A 26223-nucleotide genomic window follows, 5' to 3' on the forward strand; every position below is an offset into this window, starting at 1 on the left:
TGATCATCGTTCTCTTGGAAGCATCAGTAAGAAACCACTGGGACTTGCACCGCCTCGATTGCAGAGACTCTTCTTTGACATACAACACTACGCACCCAAGATTGTTTACAAGAGAGGGAAAGGTCTTCACATCGCAGACCTCCTAAGGCGTGACTGCGAAACTGATGAGAGTGCAAACATACTCAAGCGTTGCGACTTGGAGGTACTAGCCATCTTGCGAATGTCGGAAGAAACTTTCAGAGAACTCAGAACATAAATCAAACAGGACGAAGCACTGCAAAGCGTAATGCAGTCAGTAAAGAACGGATGGCCTCCAACGACAAGAACTACGGAAACACAAAAACTCTTCTCACCAGTGCGTGACGAGCTATCAGCTTACGAATGATTGTTGTTCCGTGGTGGCCGCATAGTCATCCTAAAGAGGTGGATACACAGGGTTCTACAAGCAGTACACTCTGGACACCTTGGGATCAACAGCAGCCTCAAACGTGCACGAGAAATGGTACACTGGCCAGGAATGACAAACGACATCGGAGATCACGTCCAGGCATGCAGTGTCTCTGTATCGTCACACAAGAGACCGCCGAACGAGTCACTCATCCCGAAAGAAGTTTCCAACTTGCCCTGGGAACGAGTAGCTGTGGACTTGTTTGACTACAAAGGAAAAACCACATATTGTGATTGTGGATAGCTACTCCGGGTACACAGACTTTGCTGAACTTCGAAACAGCACGGCAGCAGAAGTAATTAACCCAATAAAATGCTGGTTTGCAACTCATGGCATACCACGAGCTGTAGAGTCAGACAACAAGACTGCTTCGCAGCACGGGCAATCCACACCTTCGAAGAGGAGTGGCAGTTCCAGCTACGAACGTCAAGCCCATTGTACCCCAGGTCCAACGGCCTTGCTGAACGGGCAGTACAAACTGTCAAGAACGTACTCAAGCTGTGCGCCATGGATGTTAGCGAAGTTTACCTAGCAATGCTGAACTCTAAGAAATGTGCCACGCGACGGAGACCTTGGCTCACCTGCACAACGTCTCTATGGAAGACGAACGAACACAACATTGCCGACAAAAAGCGACCTACTGAAGCCGAGAACAATCCAGAGGGTCAAAAGCAAAATGGAAAAAACGCGCATGAAGCAGAAGTTCCATGCAGACAAGGGCACAACAGCTGCACCTGCCGTAAATATAGGTGACAGTATGCGTATCTGGGAAAGTCCAAGGAAGTGGATACCAGGCTCAGTTATCAGCAATCATGGTGCCCCAAGATCGTACGTGCTCCAGACACACCACGGCATTATCAGAAGAAACACTTCAATGATACGGCCCACCAAAGCGCAGCTCACTACCAGCTGTGGGGATGCTACAACAAGCATCGCTGAACCCAGCCAGGAAGCTCAAGAGACGCAGCCACCATCGCAAAGATACACAGCCCCTTCAGTGCAAGCGGCCCAAGCGGCATCACCATGACTCGGGCCGGCCGCACTGTCAAGACAGTGGTCAAACTGGACCTTTAGTGAAAAGGGAAGATGCAACGGTAGCCTGTGCATAGTTGCAAGCACTACCGACATCGTCGTCACTTCTCCCTCGTTCAAGAAGGCGTCACGTTGCCAATACGCCATGCCTCATGTAACCGCCAATTCCAGTTCTATTAAAACTCGTTGACTCAAACAACTGAGTCGTAAGACTACGCGAGTAACACGATACACATCACAGTGGCTCACATTGGCAGGCCCTAGAGCGTATGGGCAGGTGTGCCCCATTATTGGCCTTCAACTTTTTTTACATTCTCTCTCAAACGAGACAAGGAGAGGAGGTGGGCTTTAGGTGATTGGTGAAGAAGACATTTATGAGAACATCGTCAATTTACTCGGGAAGGGACCCAAGTACGGATTGAGCCTTTTGTTCCAGCGCATGAACTAGTAACTCTGAATTGGAGAGTGGCGAACGGGGCAGGCAATTAGAACATAGAACGGTGCCTGCTGGAACTTATAGACTGCCTTTTGAAGTGCCCCCATAAGAATGGGCGAGGCGGTAACAACGCCCTACAGGGCGTTAGTGACGTATTTCAGAGACAATGAACTGTGCCTTATTCAGTCGGACAAGGAGAATGGGTTCGTGGCCTTACAAAAAGGTGTTTTAATGAAACGGCGGTAAAGGCAATAGAGACGAACGTGAACGTTCGTCCCTGGCTAACGTGAACGCGTCTAAGGAAAAAAGTGGTTTGTCAATTTGTGTAAGAGTTTAGTACTGGCTAAGTTGGCAAGGGCTATTTCCAAATGCAAAAGTGACGCGTTAAGTGTGTTCATCGGCGCAAAAACACACAAAACGAATACATCGTTTCGAGCAATCACTAGTGAGAGGGGCACATGGCGGTTAAATGCAAGTCATTATCTGTTTCTAGTTTTGTAGACTCCAATTGAGAGACTTTTTCTTTACTAAGAAATCTGATGAAGTTGGTGATTTTGTTTAGGGCAACCAGTGCATAGGGTACGCATTTTTTGTTGATATTAAAGTTTTGTTTTATTCAATTTCGCATCGTGACTTGTTTAAGAATGTAAGGGCGTGAATAGGCGAAAATGCCAGAATGCCGCGGGAGTGTGCCAAGTGCAGTCAAACGTACACATCGCGACACTGTTAGCGCGAACAGTCGACAGGCGTCAGATTCATACCGGTGGCGCCACCTAGCGGCCTCTGATGGCGAACCTCGCGCATGCGCAGAAACGTCATAGGGTTCGAGAGTATAACGACCTACTCCAAAACAATGTTCAGACCGGCTCATTTGACGAACTCGAGTTTGTTTTTCTCGCGATTTTGTATTTTTATAGCTACGCGCCATCTGCATTCTAATAGACTGTCTCGTCTGCTTTCACGTTCTTCGTCCGCGCGCCCACCAGTCTGCGTTGTCGGTGTTTCCGTTCTGTGCGTCCTTACCAACGTCTGCTTCGGGCTCCGCCGCACTACTCCGAGGTGAATTTCGTCGAGGTGCCCGCGTCGGCTAGCGGGCGTAGGGATTCTTTTGGCGTCCGCATCGGCATTTTCGGCTTGTCGGCGCAGTTTCTTGACGTCGCGTCAGTCGCGTCTCTCCGAAGGGAATGTCGTCGAAGTGCTCGCGTCGGCCAGCGGTCGTACGGAGTTTTTCGGCGTCCACATCGGGCCTGTTCGGTTTATCGGCGCAGTTTCTGACGTCGCGTCTCTCCGAAGGGAATATCGTCGAAGTGCTCGCGTCGGCCAGCGGTCGTAGGGGGTTTTTTGGCGTCCTGTTCGGCGTGTTCGGTTTATCGGCGCAGTTTCTTGACGTCGCGTCTCTCCGAAGGGAATGTCGTCGAAGTGCTCGCGTCGGCCAGCGGTCGTAGGGGTTTTTTTGGCGTCCTGTTCGGCGTGTTCGGTTTATCGGCGCAGTTTCTTGACGTCGCGTCTCTCCGAAGGGAATGTCGTCGAAGTGCTCGCGTCGGCCAGCGGTCGTAGGGGACTTTTTGGCGTCCGCATCGGCGTTTTCGGTTTGTCGGCGCAGTTTCTTGACGTCGCGTCTCTCCGAAGGGAATGTCGTCGAAGTGCTCGCGTCGGCCAGCGGTCGTAGGGGACTTTTTGGCGTCCGCATCGGCGTTTTCGGTTTATCGGCGCAGTTTCTTGACGTCGCGTCTCTCCGAAGGGAATGTCGTCGAAGTGCTCGCGTCGGCCAGCGGTCGTAGGGGACTTCTTGGCGTCCGCATCGGCGTTTTCGGTTTATCGGCGCAGTTTCTTGACGTCGCGTCTCTCCGAAGGGAATGTCGTCGAAGTGCTCGCGTCGGCCAGCGGTCGTAGGGGACTTTTTGGCGTCCGCATCGGCGTTTTCGGTTTGTCGGCGCAGTTTCTTGACGTCGCGTCTCTCCGAAGGGAATGTCGTCGAAGTGCTCGCGTCGGCCAGCGGTCGTAGGGGACTTTTTGGCGTCCGCATCGGCGTTTTCGGTTTATCGGCGCAGTTTCTTGACGTCGCGTCTCTCCGAAGGGAATGTCGTCGAAGTGCTCGCGTCGGCCAGCGGTCGTAGGGGACTTTTTGGCGTCCGCATCGGCGTTTTCGGTTTATCGGCGCAGTTTCTTGACGTCGCGTCTCTCCGAAGGGAATGTCGTCGAAGTGCTCGCGTCGGCCAGCGGTCGTACGGGTTTTTTTGGCGTCCGCATCGGCGTTTTTGGTTTGTCGGCGCAGTTTCTTGACGTCGCGTCTCTCCGAAGGGAATGTCGTCGAAGTGCTCGCGTCGGCCAGCCGTCGTAGGGGGCTTTTTGGCGTCCTGTTCGGCGTTTTCGGCTTTTCGGCGCGGTTTCTTCACGTCGTGTCTCTCTGAGGGGAATGTCGTCGAAGTGCTCACGACGGCCACCGGTCGCAGCGGCCCTTTGGCGTCCGCTTCGGCGTTTTCGGCTCGTCGGTGCTATGTTTGTTTACGTCGCGCCTCTCCAAGTGGAATGCCATCCAAGTGCTCGCGACGGCTAGAGGTCATAGCGGTCTTCGTCACGTGTGCTTCGGCGTTTTCGGCTCGTTGGTATGTTTCTTGACGTCGCTTCCCTCCGAGGGGAATGTCGTCGTAGTGCTCGAATCGGCTTGCGGTCGAAGTGGTCTTCGTGAAGTCCCCTTCGGCGTCTACGGGTTGCTGGCGCTGCATATCTTGACGTCTTTTCCTCCGCGGCGAATGTCGTCAACGTGCTCGTGCTGTCTTTGTTCCCCGCCATTGTGTTTGCGTTCGGCTGGCAGCTTTGTCCCTCCAGACAAAACATGTGAAATGTAAGAACTCAAAGAAATTGCGAGACAGGTTTAGAAGTGCTCGTCAAATTTATTCAATAAAAGTGAAAAATAAAATGCACGGGTAGATCGTCACCTGGTTCCTTTATGTAATAAACATACACGTGAAACTGCATGTTTCGCTCACGCTGTAGTTAACAGCGTCATTAAATACACTAGATACAAAGAGGACCCCGTATAAGCGCATAGTGCGTGGCTAAATACAAATACATAACTGTTTCAACTCCTCTGCTCTTTATTTTGATCGAACTCAGAAGTTGCGTGCACCGTCGTGGAAGCTACAAATGTCCTAAAGCGATAAGGAAAGCGTCTCCTATATTAAAAAAAAAAAATTTAAAAACAGCGCACAGACACTTTTTGCGTTATTTTTCGTGTTGACGTTGCATTATCTACATTCGATGATCGCACAAATTAACTTTAGGTGTATGTCAGCGCCGTTGTTCGTCTACCTTGTCGTTATTGTGCGTGTCTTTGAGCAGTTTTTAAGTTTTTAACCATGAAATACCAATTGTCCCAAACGTCAAGGTTAGTCAACTTCAGTTTTCGAGATTGTGTTCCTCCGCGCGTTGTCGTCTGCTTGCGTATTTGGTTATTGTATTACATTTTGTCTACTTCTCGACTACGCTGGCACTGTACCCAGTTTCATAAATGGTGTACACCGCAGGCGAAGGCTAGAGTTTAAACAGGCTACCTCTTACACAGCAAGAAAAAGTTCCAATAGAAAAAAAAAAAGCCGTTTGTATTGATATGCTACAACAGCACACATCTCATATATCTGTACTTTTCCGATCGATTTCCCCTGAAAGGACATTTATTGGATTAATTTATACTGTAGGCGTTTCTGCTGGATTCTATGGTCTCGCTAGGCTCGAACAGCTAAAGCCAGGCCGAGCCGCTTTCGAAAACAGCGCAGCAGCGTCCTCGCGACTGCGAGTTCTAGTACAGTACGATATTACAATTCTACCAGAGGTGATTTCCACAAACTATGATGAACACACATTAAGGCGGGCAGTGATCACCGGCAACTTAGTGCTTGCGATAGGCAAAAGCTTCTCGATGGGAGTAGATGATCGACCGCTCGGGTGGAAACGATGTGAACGGTCATGACGGGCGATCGTCGTGGCAGCCGATTGAGAGGGAGTGAAAAATGTTATTTTCGACAAAACGTTTTTTTCTTGAGTCAAGACACTCCGCATATACAATAAATGCAGAAACTATATTTTTGTGGCGCTCGTTTGCCTTTTGTGTTGCGCCGGAAAGACGCTATTCTAAGACTAGCCTTTTTTTTCCCCAAGCTTATAATTTCTAGTTATTTTCCCCCACTTCAAAAATTTGTTTTCCTCTTTTCTGTAAGTAAAGAGCGTATCCTCTTTACTTGCGATTCTTCCTTGGACTCACCCTCACAATCCGACGATGGCTACCGCGGCATCACCAGTGCCGTGCACCTCCAAACCATGGTATTATCCTCAAAAGGCGAAACGAATTTCTATGCATGTGCTAGGAGCTTTGATGAAGGAGTCGGAAAAATCTGGGGCACGAGGAGCGTCATTCAAAATACGATAGAGCTAACAGGTGTGCGTAGACCAGGGGCGGATCCAAGGGGGGGGGGGGGGGGGGGGGTGGTGGGGAGAGAAGGGGCGACGGGGGCGGCCGCCCCCCCCCCCCCCCCTCCCCCTTCTCGGAGGGCAATTTGACATGGGTGAACCTCCTGGTGCATAAAAAAGAATGGGAGAATAGTATCCTTACAAATTGTCCGCCCCCCCCCCCCCCCCCCTTAAAACGGAGTTCTGGATCCGCTTTGCGTAGCCGCTGCAATTCCAAGACTGTATGTGCGGGTTGCGCAAGCAGACGACAACGCGCAGAGGAAAACAATCTCGGAAACTGAAGTTGACTAACCTTGACGTCTGGGACAATTGGTATTTCATGGTTAAAAACTTAAAAACTACTCGAAGACACGAACAATAACGAGAAGGTAGACGAACAACGGAGCTGACATGCACCTAAAGTTAATTTGTGCGATCATCGAATGTAGATAATGCAACCTCAACACGAAAAATAACGCAAAAGTGACTGTGCGCTGTTTTTAATTTTTTTTTAGTATAGGGGACGCCATCCTTATCGCTTTAGAACATTTGTAGCTTCCACGACGGTGCACGCAACTTCTGAGTTCGATCAAAATAAAGAACACGGGAGTTGAAACAGTTATGTATTTGTATTTAGACACGCACTATGCGCTCGTACAGGATCCGCTTTGTATCTAGTGTATTTAATGACGCTGTTAACTACAGCGTGAGCGAAACATGCAGTTTCCCGTGTATGTTTATTACATAAAGGAACCAGGTGACGATCTACCCGTGCATTTTATTTTTCACGTTTATTGAATAAATTTCACTAACAGTTCTAAACCTGTCTGGCAATTTCTTTGAGTTCTTACATTTTACATGTTTTGTCTGGAGGGACAAAGCTGCCAGCCGAACGCAAACACAATGGCGGGGAACAAAGACAGCACGAGCACGTTGACGACATTCGCCGCGGAGGAAAATACGTCAAGATATGCAGCGCCAGCAACCCGAAGACGCCGAAGGGGACTTCACGAAGACCAATTCGACCGCTAGGCGAAGCGAGCACTTCGACGATATTCCCCTCGGAGGGAAGCGACGTCAAGAAACATACCGACGAGCCGAAAACGCCGAAGCACACGTGACGAAGACCGCTATGACCTCTAGCCGTCGCGAGCACTTCGATGGCATTCCACTAGGAGAGGCGCGACGTAAACAAACATAGCACCGACGAGCCGAAAACGCCGAAGCGGACGCCAAAGGGCCGCTGCGACCACTAGCCGTCGTAAGCACTTCGACGACATTCACCTCAGAGAGACGCGACGTGAAGAAACCGCGCCGAAAAGCCGAAAACGCCAAACAGGACGCCTAAAAGCCCCCTACGACCGCTGGCCGATGCGAGCACTTCGACGGCATTCCCTTCGGAGAGACGCGACGTCAAGAAACGGCGCCGACAAACCGAAAACGCCGATGCGGACGCCAAAAGGTCCCCTACGACCGCTGGTCCACGCGAGCACTTCGACGACATTCCCTTCGGAGAGACGCGACGTCAAGAAACTGCGCCGACAAACCGAAAACGCCGATGCGGACGCCAAAAGGTCCCCTACGACCGCTGGCCGACGCGAGCACTTCGACGACATTCCCTTCGGAGAGACGCGACGTCAAGAAACTGCGCCAACAAACCGAAAACACCGATGCGGACGCCAAGAAGTCCCCTACGACCGCTGGCCGACGCGAGCACTTCGACGACATTCCCTTCGGAGAGACGCGACGTCAAGAAACTGCGCCGACAAACCGAAAACGCCGATGCGGACGCCAAAAAGTCCCCTACGACCGCTGGCCGACGTGAGCACTTCGACGACATTCCCTTCGGAGAGACGCGACGTCAAGAAACTGCGCCGATAAACCGAACACGCCGATGCGGACGCCAAAAAAACCCCTACGACCGCTGGCCGGCGCGAGCACTTCGACGACATTCCCTTCGGAGAGACGCGACGTCAAGAAACTGCGCCGACAAGCCGAAAATGGCGATGCGGACGACAAAAGAACCCCTACGACCGCTAGCCGACGCGGACACCTCGACGAAATTCACCTCGGAGTAGTGCGGCGGAACCCGAAGCAGACGTTGGTAAGGACGCACAGAACGGAAACACCGACAACGCAGACGTGGTGGGCGCGCGGACGAAGAACGTGAAAGCAGACGAGACACTCTATTAGAATGCAGACGGCGCGCCGCTATAAAAATACAAAATCGCGAGAAAAACAAACTTAAGTTCCTCAAATGAGCCGGTCTGAACATTGTTTTGGAGTAGGTCGTTATACTCTCGAACCCTATGACGTTTCTGCGCATGCGCGAGGTTCGCCATCAGAGGCCGCTAGGTGGCGCCACCGGTACGAATCTGACGCCTGTCGACTGTTCGCGCTAACAGTGTCGCGATGTGTACGTCTAGCAGAACCGCTCAAAAGACAGTAAAGGTTGTACGGTTGGTGTTTGCGTCCTATGGACTACCGGTCGATGTGGTGAAAGACAGTGGTTCATAATTCGCTTGACACGAGTGATAGTGATAGTATTTATTGCACTTCAAAGTTTGTTGTGCCGCTCGGTGTGCAAGTGAGGAGGGAAAGGCATGCGCTCATACACATATTGTGCCCCTTTCACCAACCGGACGGCGCTATAAGGACTAGTCTAGACAAAAAGAAAAGGAAAACACACACATGCTTGCACACACACACACACACACACGCATGCACACACAAACACACGCGGGGAGAGGGGGGGGGGGGGGCAAGGGAGGTGATTATGCTATGGTCCGAGTAACTGTTCTACACAACTCGTGGATGTCGTCTCGGTTGCAGGGGATTGACTCTGTGAGGTGGTGTGGGAGTGACCTCCAAATTTCTGCAGCACGCATTAGGCAAGATGTCTTGTGGCGCAAAGTTCGTGACAGCTGAGGTTGTAGCCGGCCAGTTCGCTTGTTGAGGCGAGGTGGGGAAGGCACGTCAGGGTGCCCAGCACCCATCATTAGGCAGAAGAGCCTGATCGAGGCTACGTCTCTGCGGTGTCGCAGAGTCCACCACTGGGCATACTGCAGGAGTCTGGTAGCGGAAGTATCTCTGGCGGCAGTGTGAACAGTTCCCTCGTAAGAACAGAGACAAGCGTATGCTAACGCCACCATACCACTCGAAGTCAAAGGATGCACTGAACTGTTAGTTCAAAGCGTAATGAATACTCTGTTTAAATCGTTGTTTTACAGAAGAAAAGAAGGACTGTACAAGGAGCATTATCACAAGGTTGACTTCTTTTTCATGCAGAATGGCACCTCATTCGTTTACGAGCAAAACGTTCAGCAAACGTTTCCTCGGACGGAAAATGCGAACGCTGTTATCTATTTTAAAACCAAACATAACAAGAACAATGAAAACCAAAATGGAGAGCACTGAGAGGAGCTCGAATAAACGCCCAGATATTGTTCGCAACTTTTTTTGTGGGGGACGCGGAAATAATAAAATTCGCGAGAGCTGAGACGGTCAAAAAGTTTCGGGGAAAAGTGATCAAGATTGTGTCTAAAGTTACATTTTTGGTACGGGTACCACAGCGCACCAGATTTGTGCGTGTAGATCATATGAGAGCCGTGAATTCTGTACATACCCCCATGCCACAACAAGTCGTTCAACGGTACTATCTTGCTCTGCTTGACAACGCTCACGCTGAGGATTCACGTGTGGCTGACGACACAGTTCGCGCAGAAACTCGTCCCGTTCACCCACACGTCTCTCCTCGACGAAACACTCCTGCCAGAAAGCCACCAGACAGGCTGACGTAGCACTGAGCGTGAACATAGAATTGGATAGTATAGGTTCTGTTCTCTCCATATGTTGTTATACTAGTGCGTTACAAAGAGTTTACACATGTGTAATAGTTACTGCAAACTGAAATGGGAAGGAGTGGTGAGTTGGCATTGTAATATCGCCGTGTGATGTAACCCCCCCCATGCACGCGCGACCTATGTTTTCGCTTGGTGATCCCACAGCGCCTCTGCTGTAACCGTTCACTTCACCGTTCTTCGTTCTTGACGATTGAACTTGCTGTCAATAAAGCAGTAAGCCCTGCTGCCCCAGCGTCTCTCCGTATCTTCCACAACGTAACAATGGCCACTTCAGAATCTCTATACCATAGATTGTTTCTACTCATTCTTGTCACCTACTTTGGTGTCTTCATTTACCTGTCGATTTGTTCGTGGTGCTCTCCTGTATAATTTATCAGCTAAAGATGTGCGGCATACACGCCCGCATCAGGAACAGTAGCCTTCCACGTTTTCCCAAAGTGAACTTGAGCCCGGTACATAGCCCAAAGCATAAATGCTTGGCTTGCTGATTTTCAGGTGCTATTGGCCAGTGTTGTACAGAAAGGCGTTCCAACGAAAAGCGTTCCTGTCGCACGTTTGTTTTAGGAGGAACGAAGGAACGCCGCAGTTTCATCTTACATTGGTGTAACTGGAACGGGAACTCATAACCTTTTTACGAGAACGAAGAAAAGCGACGGCGTTCCTTGTCTTTCGTCCAGTGAGATTTTTTTTTTTTTAAATTTTATTTCTAAAGAAAAACACTCGAGAAACTCTGAACACGATACTTTTGTTTACAAAGAGTGGGATCTGTTAAATCATTTTTTACTTATTGTAGCTTTTATTTTCTGAAATTCTTGGTTGGTAGCAATCGGGTGCAAGTGAGTTGAGCTGGTGAACATCGAGGTTGTTGTTTTTTTTTTAGTCACGAGACTGCGGCACGTAAAAAAAAAAAGCTTTTCTTTGAAGGAAAAAACACAAAAGGGGTACATCTCAAACTCAGCTAGTTTCTTTCTCCGGGAATCCTCATGTTCCCAAAAATCTAAGGCTGACTTAAGTCATCATTGAAACCCCACAAAGAGACCCAGAGCAAAAAAACAAAATAGTTCAGCCTGTCCACTCTCATGAAGTAGGAAGATTAGCGGAGCTGTAGTCGATACACGGTGTGCTTCTTGATCGTCGTCGTCTCTTTTTCGCGCTGTTTCCTACGATGGATTCCCACCAACGCGCCCAACTATCCATTCTTCTATTATGGCTGGAGAGATTGCCGCCATCTACGAGTGACGGTGGAAACCATAATGGTCGTGCTTGCCACCGTCGCTTATAGATGGCGGTAGCTGTCTAGGCAGGTTTGCGTCGACATACACGGACACGATCCTGGGGAACCTAGCCCTTATCAGCTCCGCTGTAAGAATTAAAACCAGGATACCAGACATTGAATCTCTGATGCTCGAACGTTCACTTAATTATACACAAAAGTTAACTTTTATTCCTCCCCCCCCCCCCCCCTTCTTTCCCACCTGCAAATTGAACAACGAATCCGACCTTCATTAAGTAGGAGTAGTTTTCAAGACTGAACTTCCAAAAGCCCTACCTTCTTCTCCACGTCCTCGTCTCGCGGACAGCAACATGAAAAGCGACTCTTGTTCAGTTCAGGCAAGAGACTTTGGCAGACTGAAACGTGTGAATTTGTTGTAAAACGCTCGTGCAATGTGGGATAACCCTTTAATTAAGAATAATGAGATTAACTCCACTCCTCCTACCCGGATCTGAATCGCCCACCACAAACAGGGCAATAATAAAATGAACAAATAGAACCTTGCTCCCGGTTCTTTTCTTTTCTTGGTGTCTTTCCATCACTACAATTCAAATTCCACGGTTTCCATTAGATGGAATATTTATAAAAAAACGCTTCTCTTGATCTAACTAAATTTTGTATTTAGCGAAATACAAAAGTAACGTATATAAAACGATGCGTTCCGTTTTTAAACCGTAACGGGAACGAGTTCCTTTCTCAAAGATGAAACTTGTAACCGGAACGCGTTCCGAAAATGAGAAGGAGCGAGGAAACGAGTTTCGTTCGTAGTTTTGCGGCGTGTAAAACGCTTCTCCCGGCCCACAGCTTGTGAACTGAATAGGCGGCATTACCCGGAGTCTCGTTTTAATAAAAAAAAAAGAGACGCGATGCTCAGTTTTGTGCTTCATGATCGTCCTCGGGAATCACTGCCTCCACTCGAGGATACCTTTTTTCTCAGATGAGAAAATGCTGCTTTGCTTTAGAATTTCGCGAAACCAGAATTCCTAAGCCGACGATAGAAAGGAGACTGAAACTACTGGTTGTATCAAGAAGCGGGCAGACTCTTTAAATCTACCCCAAAATTCGGTTGCTTAACCTATCGCGTTCCGATTTTGTGGAGCGTTGGCCCCAGGTGGTGCATTTTTGCTATCAAATTCGCCAAGAGCGAGCTTACCTGAGAAAAAAGTAGAAATAGAAAAAGGCTTAGCTCCTATGGAAACGCAGCGAAGCCACCGGTCTTCAAACAATAGGGCACTGTATGGCCTGAAGACCGGTGGCGTTGCTGCGTTTCCGTAGGAGTTAACCCTTTTTCTTTTTATACTTTTTCCTCAAGTAAGGTCGCTCTTTGCGAATTTGATAAAAAGAAAAAAATGCACCACCTGCGGCCAACACTCCACAAAATCGGAACGCGATAGATTAAGAAACCAAATTTTGCGGTCGATTTAAAGAGCCTGGCCGCTCCTTGATAACCCACTAGCGTACTAGAAATAGGAGGTAGAGTTAGGACCGCCGCAGCTCCACAATGGGACCAGGCGATGCCGCGCATATCGACAATTCGCAGTGGCGCTGCAGCCACCTGTACCAGTGTTGGTAATACGCGGTAACGTAGTAACGTACTCGTTGCATCTTCAAAAAAGTAACGGTAACGTACTTACGTTACCTATTTCAAGTAACCTGTAATCTAGTTAGTCGTGTATTATGATACACGATGGAACAGGAAGTAAACAAATTCTGGTCACGTACACGGATGTAAACAAATTCAGACCACATACGCGGCACGCGCCTTGGTTCCATCGTGTATCATCCTCCCACGTGACATTACGTCACGTTTCCACGCCCATGGCCCCTCCCACGGACCGGTCCTCGGACCCCAATTTTCGGAACCTGTCAATCATTCGGTAGAGTGATATAATGATGACGTCAGAGGTCGGGTGGCCCCTACCAAGGCCCGGTCCTCGAACCCAAATTTCGGGACCTGTCAATCCTTTGGCAGAGGGTTCGTCACATGATGCTGACGTCAGAGGTCGCACGTACTAGGTATGCGCCTCGGTTCCATCCTGTATCATCTTCCCACGTGACCGTGACGTAAAATTTCCCATAGCACCCCCGGTGCTATGGGAAATTTTCCATAAATCGGTCGGGCGGTAGGCTCCGACCGAGCGGAGCTTTACTTGATCCTCGCTCTTTGGAATTAGAACGGTGTGGGTAAACAAAAATGACGGGGGTAAAACTTTAAGTCGGTACGCCTCGGCAATCACACAATGCAAGAAAGGAGCCACTTGGTCCTTAAATGTTTTATAAAATTCGGCTCCCAAACCATCAGGCCCAGGCGATTTTCCGACCTTCAAATCATCTATTGACTTTTCAATTTCACTTAATATAATAGGTTGTTCTAGTTTTTCCTTGACGTCATCAACCACTTTCGGCATAAGCGGTAAAAAGAAATTCCGGAAATCACCACACTTGGCAGTGCGATAACTGAAGAGCCCGTTGTAATGATTAGCAAAAGCTTTCTCAATACTCTGTTTATCGTTAGTCAACATTCCCCGATAAAAAATTTCGCTGATTTCATTTTTTACAGCATATCTTTTTTCTATGCCGACAGCTCTTTTAGTGGGCATCTCCCCCTCATATAGGCGTTTCAAACGCGCCCTCACAACAGCTCCCTGATACTGCTCAGTATCTAATGCTTCCAGACGCTTCTTAAGGCTTATAATATCGTCAGTACATCTGACAACGTGCACCTCATAGACCAGCAAGGCCCCCAGTGCGGTCATGGAATGTTGGTAACGTTCGTGCCCCTCGTGAGAAAATGATCACAAATCATCTGTTTTTGCCTCGCAAGGGCAGACCAAGTCCGAGGTGCTCACCAGAATCTTGCTTGAAGCTACAACACAGTCCGGAGGTGCGAGCCTCTTCGTAGACTTCATAACTTGCAATGGCGCATCGTGGAACAGAAAGATGTGGAAGCTGGTGGAAATGGGGTCAACGACAAAAAAAAAAAAAAAAAAAAAAAAACTTACGTATAAGGTACGACACCCCGTGGACCAAAAATATGGCTGCATTTTCTCTTCGAGTTCCCTCACATTCTGAAATGCCTTCGCAACACGCTCCTAAAATCACCGTTTATCTCTACAGACGGCAAGGTGAGATTTATCAATTCACTAACAGAGGGCAGTTTCACATAACGCCCTCTAGTTCTTGCATACTGTTTGCGGCAATCCTGGTGATGATTCTATAGAAACATGGCGACTTGATTGGCTTTATATGAGTTGTTATTTTAACAGGTAGTGATCGGCCAAATTCGGCAAGTCCTTAGGCTGGACTCAAATAACATTACTTTGAAGGTCATGCCCTACATCACACCCAGTCACCTGGCAGCAAACTCTTTTGAATGAATGGAAGTCAGCCTCTAATTTTAACTGTTTGTTCTGCATGTTCGGCGAGCTGTGCAGCTCTACAAGTCTCAGATTGGGAGACCCTGGCAAAGCATAGATGCGACTGAGGCATTCATTCGGTAGGTCAACAAAGTAAGGGCCCCCCCCCCCCCCTTACTTAGTTATATGCTGCTTTGCGAAGTGCCATTTTTCTGCCTGTCATTTCATTACGTAATTTACAAATCCCTTTTGTGTTTTCGGCTTCGCGGCCCCTTACTGTGCGAAAAAAACGTGCGTGCGAGCCACGCTTTGCTGCTTGCCCCCCCGCCCCCAACGTGGCGGCAAGCAGCAAAAGAAAGGGGGGGGGGGGGGAGGAAACTTGTGGTCTTCGCGGTCAATTACTGTGCGAAGGAACTCGCGATCTGGTAGACCTTCGTAGCGGTCCTGGTCTCCGTTGGTGTGCGCCCCGTAGCCGTCATTGTAGCCGCTTCCGGGGCTGCTGATCTGGCTTTCTCAGGTCACGTCGTGGTCGTAGTTCTTGCGTCCGGCGGCGTAGCTAGGCTTCTACAAGAAAGCGTCGGTAACGTAGGGCGTGGCAATAGACTAGCTAAATTTGCGAGCACACTATCGGTGTATATCGCGCAGAACTACGCGCACAATCTGTATTGTGCGGAAACTAGTTCTCGTCAAACCCTATTGCAATGCGCATCTTCTTATTCTTCGTCTTCGTCCCCAACATCAAAAAGGGTCCTCGCAGAATTTAGTTTATTTATAAGTATAACCCGGGTCGGCATCAGTCTCCACCTGCGCGAGAGGTTCGTCATCCGATTCATTATACCGTTTGAAGTTGGTAACATGAACGGTCCAGCGAGTCGTCCGGACTCACAACGAACGAGCGTGTACGTAAGGCGTGAGGCCTTGTCCCGCACTCGATACGGACCATTTCTACTGTTCACCAGGGAAGCTGTGAAACCTCTTTAGGCACCACTAAGTGAGTGTGTCCGTCGGAGTACAAGGTCTCCAACTTTAAATTGCACGTCCCGGTGGCCACGACTGTACTGTTCAGTCTGCTGTAGCCGTGCAACGTCCAAGCTCTCCCGGGCATCACGAACTATGTCCCTGAGTCTGCATCGTAGATTTCCTGCAAACTGGCCGTACGAGCGAGCAGCACTACGGTTGTTGGTTGTGCAAGTGTTTTCCAGCAGGAAAGTCAGCTTCTTTCTAAAATTAAGGCAAGCTGGCGTAAAACCAGTTGACTGGTTAGCGGGTGTGCGTGTTGCGAACGCGAGCTCTGGGAGCTTTGCGTCACAGTCATGCGACTGTGACGGTGTGAGCTATTAACATCGATTTTAAGTTCTGGTTCACACGGCTTGTGATGTTAGCTTGTGGGGGATAAGGTGATGTCCGCTGGTGTTGAATGCCAAATGTGGCACATGAGTCTCGAAGCACTTTGCTTGCAAAGTAAGCAGCATTGTCGCTAATTAATTTCGCCGGAAATTCGAAGCGTGTGAACGTCTCCATCAGATACGACCAGATTCTCTTGGACGTCAGCGATCGCAATGGAAATAGCTCAACCCACTTGCTAAAGTGGTCCGTGAACCCCACCAGGTACTTGTTGCTACGCGTACTGTGTGGGAAGGGTTCCATGACGTCGACAGCAACGCATTCCCATGGGGATCGACTTACGACTGGCTGCATGAGACAAAAGGGTTGACCTCCACGCGGTTTGGCTTTCTGACAAACCGAGCATGAACAAGCGTATCTCATCACGTCCTGACGAATGCCTGGCCAGGTTGCAGTACGGCTTAACTATTTAAAAGTCTTGCAGCCACTGCGGTGACCAGCCAGAGCAGAGTAATGGTAGTATTTAATAAAAGACGTGCGAGGTCGGCGAGATATCGCGGCTCGAAATAAAGTATCTGTGGAGCCACCCTCCTCGTCGTGGATCTGATGTATGTACCGGAGCAGCAGACCGTCTTCGGGCAGAAAGTACGAGTCAAAACCGATGTCAGCGTCTGTGTTGCCACGTCGGTCACGTGAAGGTAACCACTTAGAGGCCCTGCGACAAAGTCCATCGTTCTGCCGTGCTGCACAAAGCTCACGTCGGCTGATCAAAGTACCCCAGTGCGAGCCAGCATCTATCGCAGCCACAACATTGGCATCCTCGTGCACGTGCTCTTCGCCTAGCGGGGAGCACGACAAAGCTTCTGCGACTTTGTTTTGTGAGCCTGGCTTGTGCACAATTGTGTAATCATATTTTTAAAGCGTAAATGCCAAGTGTGCTAATCATCCTGCTGGATTTTCCAGTCACGGAGCCGGACGACAGAGAAGGGAGGGAGGGGGGGGGGGGGGGGGGGCGGAGCTTGTGGGCTTTGCGGCCCATTACTCCGCGAAGGAACTCGCGCTCGGCACCCGGCGCGCAACGTGCGCGCGAGCCACACTCAAGGCTCCGGCGCCGGGCAGTCACTTCGTTCGCCGCGAGCAAAAAGTATAGGTTTTGAGATGTGCCTCATTGGTCCTCCTTTTGGGTGGGCAGTAGCACGACCACTCGATCCCCCCTAATCGAGTGGCCGTGGCAGTAGTACCGAACCGTACAGTGTCTATTCTTTGTGTCATGGTACGCGGGCGGATTAAGAATCTAAGTTATGACATCTCGGCTTTCAACTAAGACTTGGTGGGCAAATTGTTGGCGGGGAAACCGACTCTTCGGTTTTCTGCAGTACCTGATGGACTGGCCGAAGCAGGCTGAAGCACAAGAAGGAAGATACTTTTTGAGCAGTTCAACTGCTGAAGGCCTCAGGGTCACCATCTGGAGTGTTCTGTCGCTGCTTATTTACGTAAACAAGGAGCTTAGTTACCCCTATCATCTGAGTGCACAGCTCTGTCAGGGCTGTATAAAGATCCTCTTTGGAATTTTGCGCCGATTGTCCGCGCATAATCATCAGCCTTCACCGGTGCAGTTCCTTGTGTCTGTAGCCTGCCTGAGCTTCTACAACAACGCGAGGAGTGTGACGAATGGAAGTGCTTCACAAGGAGTTTTTATCCCACTGCTCCGTGCACGTCAGCATCACAAACATATTAAAAATAGCGCAAAAGAGACGGGACAAAAGAGCTTCTTCGTCTTTTTGTCCCGTCTCTTTTGCGCTATTTTTAATATGAATGTCCACTACCAACTTGCCCAGCAGACCAAGCTTTTAGCATCACAAAGAAGGCTTCAGCTTGTCGATAAACTGATGATAACGGGAAATGTTCAACCCGCCAAGGAAGCCCTATCTTAAGCAGCACAAAACAAAGAGCACGAGGATGTCACGCAGAGAAGCGATGCTAGGCGGGTGCATTGTGTAGCAGGATATGCCTAAAGGAAGTGTTTCTTAAAGGATACCTCTTCTGAATGGCAGTGAACTGCCGTTAGCGCCTGCGGCAGGAGCCACAAAGAAGGACCATCCGCTGTTTTCAGAAGACAGCGTGGCAATGAGGGTCCTTTGCACCACTCTCAGAGTCCCTGCTCCTTTATTCAGTCACTGAAAAATATTTTTACGAATTGTTTCAGTGCGGAAAACGATCAATCTTGACTGCATTTTGGACATTATGTACGCTGTTGGTACAAAACTAAGACCAGCTGCTTGATGCGCCAAAGACGCAAGGGCCAGATTTTCTTCTGCTGACCAGTCTTCATTTTTTGACAAAAGGACTAAACAGGTCAAGTGCTACGAGGAACCTAAAAGCGAAACTCTCAAAGATTAGTCATTGTTTCTGACGTTTTATCTTTCTTGTGTAGTGGGATGCTTTATTTTTGTCATTGCACACTTGACGCCAAGTGTGATATCGCCTGTCAAGTATTTCTGTTCCCATGATTTGCTATTACTGTAGAAGTACTCGTACTTTCGCTTTAAAGACACGCCGAGACAGAGGATATGACAGGGAGAAACTGTTGTTTAAACGTCGGCTTTATTTATTGTATTGTACTGTGCTTTATTGCAGTTCCCTCTTTGCTTCCAAAGTGTTGTAAAAGCGGCGATGCGTTTTTTGGAATTTGTATTTATATTTACTAATATTTTCTATAGTGTAAAATACTATCGCCTTGCTGCAAAATATAAATTTAATTAGGTTTTTCTTTGTTATGTTTGGGAGTGGCAGCAACTCTAAACAAGGTGAATTAGCTTGGCCTTTCAAAATTGGTATGCTAAATTAATGACAGCCCGGAACCTGTAGCATGTTGGAGATAGAATTACTGATGTAGTGATAAACGAGAAACGCAAATATGCGATGCTAAGACGCTATGATAAGTTGGCGCACTATATCGCAGCGAGATTCTACTGCTGTGAATCCGGCGTAGGCGTTCCCTCGCATTTTATTTATATTTTAAATTGAAAGCACTGAGTTTAACTGAATTAGTGCAAGGCCCAGATTAGCCCTGTGCATCGAATAAGTCGTTTAATTTTTTTTTTTGGCGAATTATGTAAGAAGCGTCAAAAGTACTGCAGCTTTTACTTTGTCTCCTCTTTAGATGCTTGTAAACATTGTTCCAGAGTGAAACGATCATTTCGTATTCCCCGCCTATCACAGCGCACGGGTGCACCGCACGCATTCCAAATGCAGGAGCCGGTGACGCCATTTCTAAAGATCGGTTCGATGCGCCTTACGGAAGCCGCACCGGTCCCAACACTACCCCTTAAAGCATAACAGCACCACATCGTCTTCATTGAGGACAGCGGCGCTCTCCTACTGCGTTGAAAGTTTTACCTGGCCGGTAGAGGTGGTGCTTATATGTTTTCGCTACCAAGAACGTGAACAAGTCATAATTAGACGTCCTCTTTTGTTCAAGAAAAAAAAACGGTTCAGGCGTTGCTTCCATTGGGTTTTCGCAGTTTAGTTGCCACGCTTAAAATTCCACTTTATCTCGTGAACCAGGCTAACACCAAAGCTTGTCTCGCCGGCAATGAGGTTGAGAGGTTCAACCGCGTTTTCTTCTCGGAACTGCCCGTGCATCCAAGAATAAACGTTCGAAGATACAATGTCTCGTATGGCTCGACAGGAAAAATATTTCAACATGGCGCTTTCTTGAACTATACCCGAAGGGAAACGTCTTCAGCTAACAGAACGAAAAGACAGCACCAACTGCGGCAATCGAGTAGTTGAATGAGACATTTTTCTAAGCTTGCTTTAGGCGGCTGGTGGTGGCTGTTAACCAATCCTTGAAACTTGCGGTACATTAAAATAGTATATTACTCAGGCACGTAGCACGTAGCCAGGGGGGGGGGGGGGGGGGGCGGTAGCCCGGCCCGCCCCCCTCCCCGAACTCTTTCATTTTGCTGGGGCCTCCCCTCCCCCCTCTCCCTCATACAGCATTGTGTCATGGGCAGCCCCCCCCCCCCCTCCCCCCGCCCCCCCCCCCCCCACGAAACAAAATCCTGGCTACGTGCCTGATATTACCATTACTTACTAGGGACATTTCTGATATATCTTGTTCGAAATAATTGACTTGAACGCCCTGCGAAAGCGCTGACTTGTTTTACAGCGAAGATCTACTAGGACTGATTTGCAGAGTGGATAAAGCTGTAAGACGGCTATTGATTATTGAGCACGCAGTAGGATGGACACGCCAAGTTTCTTTTTGAGCTGACACCGAGTAAAGTTATCATTGCAAATGACGTCGAGGTGCTACAAAAAAAAAATTGTAAATATATTTTGCGGGCATCTTCCAGCTCCGATTCCCTCAAACCCTGTCTCCGGATGAATATGACACTTCAATGCTTCGCTCTCGGCAAAAGGGTTTATTCACTCACTCATTGCCTTGGGGGGGTTTCGGGATCGGGGGACGGTCATCAGCGAGGCCGGGGGAGAGTCCGCTGCCACAGCAGCTGCTCCAAGTCCCAGCGGTGATCGTTCTCACCGCGTCACGGGGACGTCGTCGTTCAGGGTCGCCGTCCGGTCCGTTTGTCGAGTCCGCCACTCGACGTAGTGCCCGCACTCCCTGCGCCAGCGTCCAGCGCCGTCCGAGCTCGCCTCCGTGACCGGTCCCTTGTGAAGTCGGCAGCCCAAGCTCTCTTCCTTTGTCTCCGTTCCCCTCTTAAGACCTTCCCAAGTCCTTGTCCCGCCGACCGTCCAATCGGGAACCTTGCTGCGAGCCGACCCTCCGACGTCAGCGCTGGGTGAGGGGGCGCTTGCCCCGTTCCTCCAGGAGAGCTCGGACGTTCCGCGACAGGACGGCGACAGGAAACGGGAAGGTCACGGGGAACGAAGGAGCGCCTGACAGTACGGCGGCAGGGAGCGGCAAGGTCACAAAGAGCGGAGGAGCCAGGGAGAGGGTCCCCACACCTCCCCTCCCTCAAGGCTCGGACCCCGGGGGGCCTGAGGTTGCGTGGTCCCCAGGACCCTTGGCAGGGAGCTCGTTCAGCTGAGTGTCACCGATGACGACGAGCACCCTCGATGATGATGATGGCATCAAACCAAGCAGGTCAGCGGTGAACGTTGATTCACTGGGAAGCTCGTGACCGACGGAGCACGGTCCACGAACTGGTCCGGAGCACCACAGCTCACAACACGGACGGGCACTCAAGCACACACAACACGCCGGCACTTAAAGTTCGCTTCCGTCCCTAATGTAACAGACAGCGAAATGCGCAAAAACGAATAGCGGCACGCTATATCAGACAGCGAGACGAAACCAAAATCTTTCTATCGTTGGACATGCCACGAAATAAAAACAAAACTTTTCATTTCAATACTAACAGGCAGGCAATCATCAAGAACGTCAAGCTACACGTTCAAGAGGTACATAAGAGGAAAACCATTCCTTAACTAAAAGTATGAGCACTCATTGTATACTCAAATCGTACATAGCCCACTATACAACATTTGCTCCTATCAAACTCAACCACATTCTTTTAAAACAGTAAGCAATCTACCAGAGCGTCAGAACCGCACACCTCTGACAACAGTATTAATCTCCAACACACTCGCGAAGAACGCACAAAACCTCAAGAACTAACAATAACCTCCCGTAAAACAGAAACGGTCACAAATCCAGTCCCGTTCGCGAGGAGCGACTCGGAAGGAACACGCTGCCAACAACCCATGACGGGCACTCATGCACTCGGCGTTCACGCTACCCGAGCTACAAACACGCTACAGCCAAGCTACGCAGCACGCATTCATCAGAAGGGGTAATCACCTTATTGAGAGGCCGTTGTTCCGTGGTACCGGCCACTTACACCCGTACAAAGGGAACAGTACCTGGATCGTGCGAACAGCAGATCTCATTGGACAGCCTATTTACACGGCTATGTCCGTAACGTCTGGGCATGTACCAGACGTTAGCGCTTCACCGCTCGGAGGTGACCACCCAACAGGAGCGACGAGCGCGTAACGGCGGTCCGCACCGAACCCCGCACGGGCTCGATAACCGCGACGAGCGCATCGACGCACGTTAGAATTCTCCCCCGGCCAAACTCCGACACCGCATAACTAAAAAGTCTACCAGCTGATGTCAAGGCCGGCCGGGATCGAGCAATAAAGGTACGCCGTCCACGCGTCTCGCGATTCTTCGACGTTCTCGAATCGAGCAACGTGTCCGCATACAAACGCAGTAGGCTACGCACAAAGCTCGCCCCCAGCCAAGTCAACACGCCGCATGACTGAAAAGTCTTCTTGCGACTGTGAGGACAGGCAGGGTCCGGACAATGTAAGTATCCCACACGCGCACCTCTCAACTTCCGCGCAACGAGCGCGATACCGAAATGCCAAATAATCTAACCGGCCAGTTTTGGAAATGGACGAGCTAATAAACTATATTTGCTCTGCATAAACAGTTTCCGCAGCGCCGAAGTGTCTACAGCATTTACCGTCGCATTCCAACACCCGCTACCCATTCATGCAAAGGCTGCAGTTAGTACAGCGACGGGCTGACCCAACGCACAACAGTTATAGGCCGCCGACGGCCATGCCGCTGCCATAATTTCTAGGCTTCCCGGGCACGTACCCGCCGACGTGAACCGTACGTTTTCCCGGGCCAACCGCGCATCTGTACAGGATAAAACTATGAACAACTCGTCACATCATCGCAAGACCGCCACTCCCCTCGTGCAGGTTTTCACTGCACGAGCCCAGCTCTTTCCCAACCTAGCTGTCTTTTCTCCCCTAAATTTATAATTTATCTCTAATCCAGGCCTCTGCACGACCAATTACGCTCTCTACGCCCTCGCGTCCCAACGCGAACCAAAGCACGGCTGAGAACCGTATCCGGCGGCAGCGCAAAGCGCGCGCTGGCCGCCGCTCCTCCGGAAACGGAGAAAACGAAATAAAAGAGTAACTCCCGCCGCGAGGCTCAACCATCGATATGGTGGTGTGAGGATCCGGAAAGTACTGTGCGCACAATTAAACGGAATCAACCTCACGACTCTACAACCAGAAACGCAGGGGTCAGGCCCATCGCGTCAGACTGGACTCCACGGAGCATTACACACGCACAGCCACTGAAAAAGTGAACACGGAAACTCGGTGGTTTTCAGGATTCCAATGTCTACGCACTAGACATCGCGTATCCGGCACGATTTAGTGGGCTTAGCCCCTAAATGTAGCCTCTGGCCACAAGGTACTCGGTCAAAGCGATCTTGGTTGGAACCACAAGAGCGCATCCGTACCTTAAAACGCTGTCAACTAACGAAGCTCAAAACCGCGCCGACAGCTTAAGCAAGGCCAACTGGGAGCAAGCATGCGGTCAAACCAAGACGCTAGTCTCCTCCCGGACAAAATGCAATGCGGAAATAATTTCCAAACACAGTACATGCAACCGCCATCCGCAATGGGTACGTTCTCCACCCGGAGCGATGCCTCTCTAACGCGTCCGATCCGTAACAAGCATTCCAAACCATTACATCGATACGCGAACAAAGGCGGTTAGGCGCGTCACATCACCCGAAGCGTGAGCCGGCATCTTTCCCAGCGGACGCGGACGGCCGGAGGCGTAGGTGGGGTGACACCCGACGCTACATGCCTCGAGGGGTGCGGTAATTTCTACGCACACAGCGCTTTTGCGTAGCAGGATCAACCTGCCAGGGCATCGAACGGTGCGCTGAACAGCAAACACTCAAAGCGCTTCTCGTAACGGGGGATAGGCGAATTACTGACAGGCTGGGGAAAAGGGTTAATCCCTTAAAACAGCGGTCAAAATCCGCGCCTCCTAGTCAGACAGGCGATAATGTCAGGACCTCCGTGCGGCGCTCCCGCAACGAAACTTCGTGCGGCGCTCCCGCGACAAAGATGACCCCCAAAAAGAGCGCGAAACAGTGCCCCAATTCAACCGGAAACAGGTTAGAAATCGGAATGCCTGCCTGATCAAAAATCAGGCCCCACGTTGGGCGCCAGTTTATGATGGCATCTTCCAGCTCCGATTCCCTCAAACCCTGTCTCCGGATGAATATGACACTTCAATGCTTCGCTCTCGGCAAAAGGGTTTATTCACTCACTCATTGCCTTGGGGGGGTTTCGGGATCGGGGGACGGTCATCAGCGAGGCCGGGGGAGAGCCCGCTGCCACAGCAGCTGCTCCAAGTCCCAGCGGTGATCGTTCTCACCGCGTCACGGGGACGTCGTCGTTCAGGGTCGCCGTCCGGTCCGTTTGTCGAGTCCGCCACTCGACGTAGTGCCCGCACTCCCTGCGCCAGCGTCCAGCGCCGTCCGAGCTCGCCTCCGTGACCGGTCCCTTGTGAAGTCGGCAGCCCAAGCCCTCTTCCTTTGTCTCCGTTCCCCACTTAAGACCTTCCCAAGTCCTTGTCCCGCCGACCGTCCAATCGGGAACCTTGCTGCGAGCCGACCCTCCGACGTCAGCGCTGGGTGAGGGGGCGCTTGCCCCGTTCCTCCAGGAGAGCTCGGACGTTCCGCGACAGGACGGCGACAGGAAACGGGAAGGTCACGGGCCGGGGAACGAAGAAGCGCCTGACAGTACGGCGGCAGGGAGCGGCAAGGTCACAAAGAGCGGAGGAGCCAGGGAGAGGGTCCCCACAATTTACAGCATTTAAATTTAGGCCTCTGTCCTTCTTAGAAAAAAAATATACTACAATAGTTACGAGTTTGGTAGTTTTAATGTTTAGGATGTCAAGTTTCTACAAACAATGTGTGGATGTAATGACGGACGCATTTATTTATTACATCGTTATCTTATGGTCTCTTCGAAAAATGAGGAAAGTGGCCAAATTTGTACTGATGTCAAAGCGCGGTTATAGTAATGCGCAAAAAAATTCTGAATTTATATATTCTATCACGTTTTGAAAAACTAGAAGAGTAATGTTGCAACAATTTCTGTGGTAGCCAATCCAATAAAAATAGTCCGTACTCTTCGACTTCCAATCAGGTTATGATACCGAACCGGCACTGAAATGTTGAAATTGAAATGTTGTAACTGTTTTCGTTCGGGAGAAAATATCACAATAAAATATATGCAGGTTGGGGTTCAAGGGTAAAAACTGGGCATTTGGAACGAATGTCGCGAAAGGCACAATAAGTATTTCCTATGTTTTTTTTTATTTATCTTCTTTTTATGTAAGGTTCTCAGCTCAGCCGCATACCCACGATTAGAAGTGTATTTCAGAACATTCACACATGCTTTAGTAAATTAACAAAAAATCATCTGTTGGGGACACGCAATCATTCGCCAACTCACAATTAGAGAGATTACAATGATAATTGGCGTCTGCTTTTAGAATAGGTGCGAATGCTGCGTCTAGAAAAAACTAAAGTTGATCTACCAGATTATAGTTAGAGCTCCGCTTACAGGGGAGCGAATTATATCATCCAGAACTTCAGGCATCGGCATCGGTAGCATAGGAATTCCTGCCACAATTGTCAACATGAAAAGTTTCTCAAGTCATATTTTGTCACCACTTTTTAATCAAATATTTAATATAGAATATTATAATAAGATTGTTGCATAATTTTTCTCAATAATTTCATAACATGAAAATACGAACCGCCTCCAACCGGCGTGAATACCTATTTTTTAATCTTGCGCCGCGCCGAAACTGAACCAATTTCCTCAAAACCAACGAAAAAAAAACGATTTTTGAATTTCGAAACAGTACACTCTTAAAAAAAAAAGCTAGTAGTATTTACTCGATAAGAGCTAGTAACCGCTTGTCACATGTGTTACTGGGTGGTTTCATTTGAAATCGAATACGCTTGTCGGGGTGGGTCTTTCGATTTTTTTTAATATATGTAATTGCCCCATTTCTGGCAAGAAGAAAACCGCTTTTCAAAACTTAAAAAAAAAATATTTCGCTTCACGAAAAATTATTGAGTGGAGCAGGGTGAAAATCTGTTTCTTACTCCGTGAGTTTTCTACCCAGTTCTGTATGCTGGTATGAATACGGGAAG

General features: G+C 49.5%; 1 protein-coding gene across 1 annotated transcript in view; it reads left to right on the forward strand.

The window, feature by feature from the left end:
- Positions 1–26223, forward strand: part of LOC8038594 (GAS2-like protein pickled eggs) — a 484840-nt gene that overhangs the window by 177605 nt on the left and 281012 nt on the right. The window lies entirely within an intron of this gene.

The sequence above is a fragment of the Ixodes scapularis genome, unplaced genomic scaffold (assembly GCF_016920785.2).
Source record: "Ixodes scapularis isolate PalLabHiFi unplaced genomic scaffold, ASM1692078v2 PGA_scaffold1__304_contigs__length_218370807, whole genome shotgun sequence".
Classification (NCBI taxonomy): Eukaryota; Metazoa; Arthropoda; class Arachnida; order Ixodida; family Ixodidae; genus Ixodes; species Ixodes scapularis.